General features: G+C 34.4%; 1 protein-coding gene across 4 annotated transcripts in view; it reads left to right on the forward strand.

Moving 5' to 3' along the window:
• SH3BGRL (SH3 domain binding glutamate rich protein like) overlaps positions 1–12,444 on the forward strand; it is a 121,133-nt gene that overhangs the window by 895 nt on the left and 107,794 nt on the right. The window lies entirely within an intron of this gene.

The raw sequence follows: 12,444 nt of genomic DNA on the forward strand, positions 1-12,444 counted from the left end.
GACTTTTTCTTTTCTTTCAAAAAACATTACTTCGAACAGTTTCTAACTGCTTCAAATATATTGAGAACTGGAAAGGGAACTAAAAAGTGGCTTTCTTGTGTAGGTGCAGACCCCAGTGACCACTTCTTCAATTGATAGGACATCCCCCTCTCATTCATGTGCTCTTAATTTAGAACAACAATTTTCAACAGTTTTGGGGAGCAATAGGCTGGCTAAACTAGGGGAAAGCTGAGTGTATATGCATGGTAAATAAAAGTGTCTCTTTCACAATTCGCAAAAAGCAGATTTTTTTGCTTTTTGGGCTCAGGATGTGGGTTTGGGATGCAGAATGTATGAACCCCCTCTCTCTTCTGAGCTTTAGGGCAGCAGCAACAAAAAAAAAATTCCATGTTTTTTGTTGTTATGTATTTTTGTTTTGTTTATCCCCAAGAGGATTTGGAATAGAACTGAAAGTTGTGCGAAATCACAAGAACTTTGAACCTTCAATTTGTCTGGCAACTGTATGTGGCTGTATTTAGACAGTTTTGAAATAGAACACTTAAGCTTACATTTTGGAGTAAGTTTAGGTTGAAAACAAAAAGAAAACTTCTTATATTCTTTTTGAACTTCATTTTATGAGCTTCTTGCCTTATTATTTTCCATATATATTAATTATGATATTTGAAATAATGTTTGAGCTGCTCAGAGTCTCAAGTCCAATACAATAATTGTAAAATTTAGAAGATCAGCTTAATACCTTTAGTTAAATCCCAAATTAGGTTGAACAGATCAGGAAGTTAGTTTTGATGATTTTATTGGATAACATGCAGTTTCAATACTGCTTATTTATTCTTTGCTTTGTTGCTCTTCTACACCTTCCTAAAAAGCAGATTCAACAAGAAACTCCTTTCAGAATTTCTGTTTAAGTAGAAACAACTATTCCTCTTTCTTTGTTTAGACTTTAGCTTCTTAGGGCCTTAAAATTTACTACTATCTCCTACTATATCCTTTACCAGATTCCATTGTTGAAGACTATACAAATAAGAAATATTTATGCTTTTTGTGTTTTGTTCCAAATATTTTTCTTATGGGTAATTATAGATTTGTCTGTTGTTGCAGTAATTATAGTTCTTGTAAACCTATTATCAAAATTCTACTGCATCTTGCCAAAATAAATTTTTGTTCTATTATAATCTAATAGTACTTTTAAATAATATTAAAACAGTGTAAAATTAGTAAGCTTCAGAAGAGTTATTTTATAACATACATGGGGACTCTTCAGTTTGCAATACTAAGGTCTTTCCTTTAAGAATGCTGTCGTGTTGTATTTTAACATATGATTTAGAAAATTTGAGGCAAATATCCTAACAGGAACTCAGCAATAATTACACAAAGTGAGATGCTTCTATAAGTGACTAAGTATAGTTCTCTGAAGAGCGTTTAAAGGAAAGCTTTTGGTTTTGGATTGTGAAGTCTTTGTTTTCTTACTCCTGTTAGTGATTTTAATAAAATTACCAACACTAGATGTTTTATCAAACAAGGGAGGATCTATGATTATTACAACTTAGTGTGACCTTAACTCAAGAGTACCTATCCTTCACAGTCCAATTAAAACAAGTTTTCAAACTTGTATTCAACTCTGCCCCAATTACAAAGGTGTAGCACTTGCTTCTCAAAAGTTTAGAAATGAAAGTGAGTATGTTGCTTTTTATACCATTATAAAATGGTATAAAATTCCTTGATAATAGCCATAATAGTGATAGTAAGTAGGGACACTTAAGTGTGTCAGATACTATCTCATTTTTTCTTATCCTATGATTGTCTCTACTTTTAGGGTAAGGAAATATAGGTTCAGAGAGGTTAAACAACTTTCTCAAGGTCATACAATTAGTAAGCCACAGAGTTTGAATCCAGTACAAGCTGTTTGAATCCAAATGATATATGTTTAAAGAAATACATCCTCCCAGTGATGCATGACAGCTAGGAGACATGCAGATATAAATGTGAACAGAAGGGAGTAAGTCCTGTAAGTGGAATTGCTTTGGCATATACAATCAGGGGGATAGAAAAATGAGGATCTAGTATAGAGGAGGGATAGTATGTCTAAAGGTAAATGTCAATAAGTGTGCTAAATTCACTTAAGGCCAGGGATATAGAGAAGATGCACATTTGGAATTGGTCTCATATAGGAGAAGGATAAAATTCAGGTCTTAATACTGTTTTTTAATTTTTTTAGGTACAAACCATTTAATAAGAATGCAACTCCCAAGTTGTCTGTCTATAGGAAGTGATTTCTGCTTTTTCAGAACTGCTCATGCATGTTTTGACTTACTGTAACATAACAGTATACGCCATGCCATTTTTTTCCCTTGAAATTGTAATGTACTATAAATTTGCATTTAATGGAAGAGGAATAGTAAGCATAGAGCCTATAATAAACTTAGTGAATTTCAATAACTTAACAAAAATCAACCTTGGCCTTTGATCAGGATCTCTAGAGTGATAATAGCATGGAGAATTATAACTGACTTAGAGGTTTCTTCCCATACTTTTCCTCAGGTCCATAATTATCTCCATCTCAGGGTCTCTATGAATTTTAGATGTACTTAGTATAGAAATTTTAAGATTGAGTAGATAGATTGTGATAAATTTTTGAGGGTATTATTTATGGACTAACTTTTGTAAAATGATCTCTTTTGTTTTACTGTTAAAACAAACTAGTTGTAGCTTAGATTGTCCATATAGTAAATGAAATCTACATAATTTTCCTTTGTGGCATTATTCTGTGTATGAGTTATAAAAGCTAGTGATTGCCAAAACATTAGTCACTAGTCAGTATTTTCTTCATTTGGATAATATGGACATAAAACAACAAGCCACAGTTCTTCATCTGTATGATTCTCAAGTATTCTCAATAATAATTGCATTATGTGAAAGAGTATTTGCTGCTCTTTTTTTCATGGAAAGGCATTTTAAATATAACAGTGTGTGTATTTCAATCCTAAACTTCCAGTTTACCCCCCACCACACAAACTTCCTCACTGTAACTATAAGTTCATTCTCTAAGTCTGTTTTATATTTTGTGAATAAGTTCATTTGTATCATTTGTTTTAAGATCCCATGTATCAGTGATGATATTTATCTTTCTCTGTCTGACTTCACTTAGTAGAATCTCCAAGTCCATCCATATTGCTGCAAATGGCATTGTTTCATTATTTTTAATGGCTGAGTGATATTTAATCATATATATTTACCACATCTTCTTTATCCATTCATCTTTTGATGGATATTTAGGTTTCCTCCATTTCTTGGCTATTGTAAACAGTGCTGCAAAGAACACTGGGGTGCATGTATCCTTTTGAGCTATGGTTTTCTCTGGATATATGCCCAAGAGTAGGATTGCTGTATTGTATAGTGGCTCTATTTTTAGTTTTTTAAGGAATAGCTGTGCTGTTCTCCATACTGACTGTATCAATTTACATTCCCACCACCAGTGTAGGAGGATTCCCTTCTCTCCACAGCCTCTCCAGCATTTATTATTTGTAGACTTATAAATCATGGCCATTCTGACGGGTGTGAGGTGATACCTCATTATAGTTTTGATTTGCATTTCACTGCAGATGGTGATTGCAGCCATGAAATTAAAAGACACTTACTCCTTGGAAGGAAAGTTATGACCAACCTAGATAGCATATTAAAAAGCAGAGACATTACTTTGCCAACAAAGGTCCATCTAGTCAAGGCTATGGTTTTTCCAGTAGTCATGTATTGATGTGACAGTTGGACTGTGAAGAAAGCTGAGCACCGAAGAATTGATGCTTTTAAACTGTGGTGTTGGAGAAGACTCTTGCGAGTCCCTTGGACTGCAAGGAGATCCAAGTAGTCCATTCTAAAGGAGATCAGTCCTGGGTGTTCCCTGGAAGGACTGATGCTAAAGCTGAAACTCCAGTACTTTGGCCACCTCATGCAAAGAGTTGACTCATTGGAAAAGACTCTGATTCTGGGATGAATTGGGGGCAGGAGGAGAAGGGGACGATAGAGGATGAGATGGCTGGATGGCATCACCGACTTGATGGGCATGAGTTTCAGTGAACTCCGGGAGTTGGTAATGGACAGGGAGTGCTGCAGTTCATGGGGTCACAAAGAGTAGGACATGACTGAGCAACTGAACTGAACTGAACTGAACTGAGTAGTTAGTGATGTTGAGTATCTTTTCATGTGACTCTTGGCCATCTGTATGTCTTCTTTGGAGAAATGTCTCTTTAGGTCTTCTGCCCATTTTTGATTGGGTTGTTTGTTTTTTTGATACTGAGCTGCATGAACTGTTTGTACATTCTGGAGACTAATCCCTTGTCAGTTGCATTGTTTGCAAATATTTTCTACCATTCTGAAGGTTGTCTTTTCATTTTGTTTATGGTTTACTTTGCTGTGAAAATCTTAATTAGGTCCCACCTGTTTATTTTTGTTTTTATTTCCATTACTCTGGAAGATAGATCAAAAAATGATCTTGCTGTGATTTGTCAAAGAGTGTTCTGCCTATGTTTTCCTCTAAGAATTTTATAGTATCTGGTCTTATATTTGGGTCTTTAATTCATTTTGAGTTTATTTTTGTTTATGGTATTAAAGAATGTTCTAATTTCATTTTTTTTTAACATGTAGCTGTTCAGTTTTCCTAGCACTATTTATTGAAGCAACCATCTTTTCTCCATTTTATAGTCTTGTCTTCTTTGTCACAGAAACATTGGACATAGGTGCATGAGTTTATTTCTGGGCTTTCTATTTTGTTCCATTGATGTACATTTCTGTTTTATGCCAGTACTGTAATGCTCTGATGACTGTAGCTTTCTAGTATATCCTAAAGTTAGGAAACCTGATTCTCCAGCTCTGTTGTCTTTTTCAAGATTTTTTTTTCCTAATTTATTTATTTATTTATTTTTTTGTGGATCTTCTGTCTCTTCATACAAGTTTTAAGATTTTCTGTTCTAGTTCTGTGAAAAATGTCATTCATATTTTGATAGGGATTGCATTGAATCTGTAGATCACCTTGGGTACTGTAGTCATTTTGAAAATATGATCCTTCCAGTAAAAAACATGATATATCTTTCCATCTTTCTGTGTTGTCTTCAATTTCTTTCATCTTATAATTTTCTAAGAACAGGTCTTTTGTCTCCTTAGGTAGGTATCAATTCAGTTCAGTCACTCAGTTGTATTAGTATATTCCTGGTATATTGTTCTTTTGATGCAACGGTAAATAGGATTGTTTGTTTAATTTCTCTTTCTGATCTTTCATTGTTAGTGTATAGAAATGCAACATATTTCTGTGTATTAATTTTGTATCCTGCAACTTTACTGAATTCATTCATCAGCTCTAGTAGTTTTCTGGTAACATCTTTAGGATTTTATACATATAGTATCATGTCATATTCAAGAAGTGACAGCTTTATTTCTGCTCTTCTAATTTGGATTCCTTTTATTTCTTTTTTCTTCTCTGATAACCATGGGTAGGACTTCCAAAACTCTGTTGAATAAAAATGACAAGAGTGGGCATCCTTGTCTTGTTTTTGATCTTAGAGGAAATGCTTTCAGCTTTTCACTATTGAGTAGTATGGTAGCTGTGGATTTGTCATTTATTGCCACTGCTTTTTGTATTTATAAATAGAATGTTAATTTGAAATATGCTGTGGTCTTTATCATAGCTGCCAAGATTTGTTTGAATGCTGTGTAAAGATATTCATAAGCTATTTAGAAGAGCAAAATTAGAAATTTCATGAGATGGCCATTTGGGCATGCTTTTTGGACGCCCTGAACCGTGGGAGATGGCAGCTCTCATGAGGCAAATGCAGGAACAATCTAAAAACTGGTGCCTTTAGATTGATGTCCTATATTTAGTGGCTGATTTCCTTAATGTCACAGCAGCAATGGCAAAACCTTTGGAATAATTTTGCCCAATTTAAAGAGGCTTGGGAGACACACTTACCAATGATCATGACTCTTGGGTTTTTGAAATTCAAATGGTTGTAGGAAAGAATGCATTGCAGAAGTTTAGTAAGAGTTTCATAATATGGTAGGAGAAAAGGATAAAATAAATTTATTTTTAGCTCAAAGACTATTCTGTCAGAGAAAGGGCTTTGATTAATAAACCTTAAGGTCAACCCTCCCCCCAGCGGCTCAGTGGTAAAGAATCCACCTGCAATGCAGGAGATGCAGGAGACATGGGTTTGATCCCTGGGTCAGGAGAGATCCCCTGGAGGAGGGCATGGTAGCCCACTCCATTAGTCTTGCCTGAAAAATCCCATGGAGAGAGGAGCTTGTCAAGCTACAGTCCATGAGGTCTTTAAGGGTCAGACAGACTAAAGTGACTGAGCATAGCATGACACCCCCTGGGTTGTGCTGGAAAAGAAAAATAAATTGAAGCCCTAGACATAGTCAAGTCAAATGTTCTAATTTTCTGTAGTTAATCTTTAAATTATTTCCCAAAATATATATTGTGCTGTGAAACATATTTTACAGGAATATTTTCTGCTTTAGGTGAATTATCAAGGGTAAATGTGTTTCGTTTCCTACTGATAAATTTAAACAGATTGAGAATCTGTTGATGACTATATGACCATCTGTTTGCATTCTGTTCTGTTGTACTTTGCAGCATACCAGGAACCCTTCTAAACCCAGTATTTAATTACTTCCTCCAATGCAGACCAAGATTAAACAAACATAAATTTAGAAAGAGGATGCAGCTCAGTTATGTTGACTATTTTTATTATTACGAGAGCAAAGCTGACTTTTCACACTTGGCCAATAGAGAATAATTCTAAGCAAAGGGGTTGTTTTCTGGCTCAGTGCCTCACATTTTAGCTTTATTGGTTTGTTGGAAGTGTTTCCAATTGCCAGAACATCAGTCAAAAGTTAAATATAAGTTTAAAAATATCACCACAAATTTATAAACTGTGTGTTTAAAAGTTTTCAGTAGTGCTGCTAGATTTTTGTTTCATTACTTTTCATTAACCTGGCTAATCAGGATTGGACTCTAGTAATGGTAAAGCCTAACATTTGTTTATGCATTGTGTATGTCAGGCACAGTGCCAAGTCTTTTACATACTTCATTTCAATTAGTTGAATCCTTGTGATAACGTTGGGAAGTAAGAACTAGTATTAGATCTATTTCATGTGACTGAAGGGGATGTTGCTAAGACCCAGAAACTAGGTACATTGCTCAAGGTCAAAGAGTTACAAATGGTAGAACTAGGATTAGAACTCAGGTTGTTCTGACTAAGCATTCCTAAGCATTGTGTTATTTGTACTCTCTCTTACTGGATAGATACTGAACAGAAATTATGTCAATAGTACATTAAAATCTTTCCATGTGATTGGGAACATATAACTGCCATTTAATAAATATAAGATGCCTGAAAAGAAGGAAAAAGACTGGATGATGCCTAACTAGGCAAATGTGTCATCTATAATCTGCATATGAGAGTTAGGTGTGAGTGGGGAAGATAGGTTAGTAGCAACATTTTCATATATAATTTAGTTCTTTTTTTTTTCCTTGAATAAAATTGCTTAACCAAGGACATATTTTTAAAATAGCATTTGTGACATGTATTGAATTTTTATGACTTTGATTCTTTTTAACATAATTAAAATGTGGCTTGTAATGATTCTATAAGTATAAATTAATCAAGAAAGCAGTACTTCTGTGACTTGTAAACTCTGGTTCTGAACTCTAGTCTTTGAGTTCTGTCCCTTTGGCTTAGTCCTTTCTGGAAATGAGACCCTGTCACAGAGTTGGAGTACAGCCCAACATTTTTGCTGAGGGGATTTCCAGCAGTGACTCAAGACAAAAAGAACTTCACCTTTTTAAAACCGGAGAATAGTCTTCTTAGTTGAGCTACAACATGAGAAAACTTTGTTTGTTTTACTACCACTCAGCCAATTGTTTCACCATAAGTGTAGCATATTTCTCAACACTGAAATTATAACAGTCTCTATATATTGAATAGTGGCTTCATTATTTAAGAAATCATTCTATCCAGTGTGATTTAGAAGGAAGATGAGCATAAACAAGTACTTAATATGTTACAAATATGATAAAGCATCTCATTTTTAATTTTAATTTATCATGTAAGTAATTTATCAGCTTTAGTTGATAATAGTAAGAACTATCACTCATTGGGCACTTAAAATATGCCAGGCATAGTGGTAAGAACTTTCAATGCATTGTGTCATTTAATTCTTATGGCAATTCAGTGGAGTCAGTACTCCCATTATGCTCATTTTTTTTCTTCCTTTTTCCCCTTTTTTTACTGAGATATAGTTGATTTACAATATTATATATATATCAGGTATACAACTAGTGATTCACATTTTTTAAAAGTTGTTCTCCATTTATATTTAATACAAAATATTGTATATATTCCTTGTGCTGTACAATATAAACTTGTAGCTTATATATTTTATATGTAGTAGTAGTTGGTACCTCTTAATCCTCTATTATTATGACTCTTTTAAGAAGAGGAAACAGACTGAGAGAGCTAGCAATGTTAGAGAACCAGCAAACACCCTTCAGATCTGTCTGATTCCAGAGCTCATAATCTTAATGCTTATGTTACTCTACCTAATGATTGTTATTTATTAATTATCTGGTATGAATGTAGCTCTGAAATTAGTTTAAAAGTCATTGTAAAATTGCTTTTCTTCTGAACTTGGAAAATCACAAAAAGTACTTCTTAATTAATTGGTCTATAGCAGTACCAAGAATAATTCTAGTTGCCTGTTCATGTAAAGAACTTAGAATTCTTTAGAGTAGAAATTTAAAGTCATAAAAGCTTATGTGTGTATGATTAGTTAGAAAGCAGAACATGTACTTTTATCCCAATATAAGAAAGTTACCTTGTGTAAGACAGTCTAACTAAAAGTAGATTAAAACATATTGTTTTGGGGGGGGAGGAGCTAAGATGGCGGAGGAGTAGGACGGGGAGAACACTTTCTCCCCCACAAATTCATCAAAAGAACATTTAAATGCCAAGTAAATTCCACAAAACAACTTCTGAAAGCTGGCAGAGGACATGAGGCACCCAGAAAAGCAACCCAAGTCTTCGAAAGGAGGTAGGGAAAAATATAAAAGACAAAAAAAGGGACAAAAGAGGGAGGGACGGAGTTCCGTCCCAGAGGCTTTTTAGTTCCTCTTCACTTTCTGCCATAAGGGTGGTGTCATTTGCATATCTGAGGTTATTGATATTTCTCCCAGCAATCTTGATTCCAGCTTGTGCTTCTTGCACCCCAGCGTTTCTCATGATGTACTCTGCATATAAGTTAAATAAGCAGGGTGACAATATACAGCCTTGACGTACTACTTTTCCTATTTGGAATCAGTCTGTTGTTCCATGTCCAGTTCTAACTGTTGCTTCCTGACCTGAATACAAATTTCTCAAGAGGCAGATCAGGTGGTCTGGTATTCCCATCTCTTTCAGAATTTTCCACAGTTTATTGTGATCCACACAGTCAAAGGCTTTGACATAGTCAATAAAGCAGAAATAGATGTTTTCTGGAACTCTCTTGCTTTTTCGATGATCCAGTACACTCTTAAGATCATGCCGTAAAAGAATATTCCCATATATTGGTTATTTTGTGAGACTTGTGATTTATTGAATTTATGCTAATCTCAAAAGAACATCAGAGTAAAAATATTCATGAAAAAATAAACATATTAAAGTGAATAATTCCTAAAGTCCAATTATTGGGCATTGTTCATTTATAAAGGTTTATGGTGTTATTAATGGAAAAATATGGCATGGCTAATGTAAGACAGTTGCTCATAGTAGACTCTTATGATCCTTGGTATTTCTGTGGAGTCAGTTGTAACTTTATTCATTTCTAATTTTATTAATTTGCGTCATCTCTCTCTCTCTCTCTCTCTTTTTTTTTTTTTTCCTTGATGAGTCTGGCTAAAGATTTATCAATTTTGTTTATCTTTCCAAAGAACTAGCTTTTAGTTTCATTGATCTTTGGAACTGTTTTCTTCATCTCTATTTCATTTATTTCTGCTCTGATCTTTATGATTTCTTTCCTTGTACTAACTTAGGGTTTCGTTTGTTCTTCTTTCTCTAGTTGTTTTAGGTGTAAGTTAAGTTATTTGAGATTTCTCTTGTTTCTTTTTAAAAAATATATATATTTTATAATTGCTTTACAATATTGTTTTAGTTTCTGCCATACATAAAGATGAATCAGCCGTAGGTATATATATGGCCCCTCCCTCTTGGACCTCCCTTTCACCTCCCACCCCATCCCACTCCTCTGGTTTGTTACAGAGCCCTGGTTTGAGTTCCGTGAGTCATACAGTAAATTACCATTGGCTATCTATTTTACATATGCTAGTGCATATGTTCCCATGTTACTGTCTGAATTTGTCCCACCCTCTCTTTCTTCCCCCACCCCCATGACTATAAGTCTTTTCTCTATATCTGTGTCTCCAGTGCTGCCCTACAAATAGGTTCATCAGTACTATCTATCTCTATTCCACATATACACGTAAATTTATGATATTTGTTTTCCTCTTTCTGACTTACTTCACTCTGTATAATAGGCTCTAGGTTCATCCACTTTATTGGAACTGACTCAAATATGTTCCCTTTTATGGCTGAGGGGCATATATTCCATTGTATATATATACTACAGCACCTTTACCCATTCATCTGTTGATGGACTTCTAAGTTGCTTCATGTCCTAACTATTGTAAATAGTGCTGCAGTGAACATTGGGATACATGTGCCTTTTTCAATTTTGATTTCCTCAGGGTATATGCCTAGTAGGAGGATTGCTGGGTCATTTGGTAGTTTTACTCTTAGTTTTTTTTTAATCGAATCTCCATTCTGTCTTCTATAGTAGCTATATCAGTTCACATTCCCACCAACAATGCAAGAGGTTCCCTTTTCTCCACACCCTCTAGCATTTACTTTTTGTTTATTTTTTCATGATGGCATTCTGACCAGTGTGTACTGATATCTTATTATAGTTTTCATTTGCATTTATCTAATGATGAGTGATCTTGAGCATCTTTTCATGTGTTTATTAACCATCTCTACGTCTTCTTAGGTCTTTTGCCCACTTTTTGATTGGGTTCTTTGTTTTTCTGGTATTGAGTTGTAAGAGTGGCTTTTATATTTTGGAAATAAATACTTTGTCAGTTGTTTCATTTGCTTTTATTTTCTCACATTCTGAGAGTTGTCTTTTCACCTTGTTTATACTTTTCTTTGCTGTACAAGAGCTTTTCAGTTTAATTAGGTCCCACTTGTTTATTTTTATCTTTATTTCCATTATTCTCAGAGGTGGGTCATAAAGAATCTTGCTGTGATTTATGTCATACAGTGTTCCACCTTTGTTTTCCTCTACCAGTTTTATAGTTTTTGGTCTTACATTTAGGTCTCTAATCCATTTTGAGTTTGTCTTTGTATATATTGTTAGGAAGTGTTCTAATTTCACTCTTTTGCACATAGCTGTCCAGTTTTCCCGGTGCCACTTACTGAAGAGACTGTCTTTTCCCTATTGTATATTCTTGCCTCCTTTGTCATATAGGTGCCCACAGGTGTGTGGATAGAAATCTCTGGGCTTTCTATCTTGTTCCGTTGGTCTATATTTCTGTTTTTGTCCCAGTATCGTACTGTCTTGATAATTGTAGCTGTGTAGTAATTGAAGCTTTCCAGCTTCCTGAAATCACGAAGGTGGATTCTTTCAGCTCCATTCTTCTTTCTCCAGATTGTTTGGGTATTTGGGGTCTTTTGTGTTTCCATTTGAATTGTGAGAATTTTTGTTCTAGTTCTGTGAAAAATGTCATTGGTTATTTGAAAGGCATTGTCTTGAATCTGTAGTTTATATTTGGTAGTAGTCATTTTCACAATATTAATTCTTCCAACCCAGAAACATGGATTATCTCTCCAACGATTTATGTTGTCTTTGATTTCTTTCATGAGTGTTTTATAGATTTCTGTATACAACTCTTTTGTCTCCTTAGGTAGGTTAATTCCTAGGTATTTTATTCTTTTAGTTGAAATGGTATTGATTCCTTAATTTCTCTTTATGATTTCTTTTGTTAATATATAAGAATGGAAGTGATTTCTGTGTATTTATTTTGTATACTGTGACTTTACTAAATTAACTGATTAGCTCTAAATTCTCTGATAGTATCATTAGGGTTTTCTATGTATTGTTTCATGTTGTCTGCAAACAACTGAGAGTTTTATTTCTTCTTTTCCAGTCTAGAATCCTTTTCATTACTTTTTCTTCTCTGATTGCCATGGCTAGCCCCTCCAAAACTATGTTGAATAATAGTAGGAAGAGTGGGTGCCTTTATCTTCTTCCTGATTTTAGAGGGAATGCTTTCACTTTTTCACCATTAAGAAAAATGTTTGCTCTGGGTTTGTTATATAGGGCCTTTATTATGTTGAGGTAGGTTCCTTCTGTGGCAATTTTTTG

This window comes from Bos grunniens, chromosome X, assembly GCF_055505025.1.
Source record: "Bos grunniens cultivar Pamir isolate PY7600 chromosome X, Bosgru_T2T1.0, whole genome shotgun sequence".
Lineage (NCBI taxonomy): Eukaryota > Metazoa > Chordata > Mammalia > Artiodactyla > Bovidae > Bos > Bos grunniens.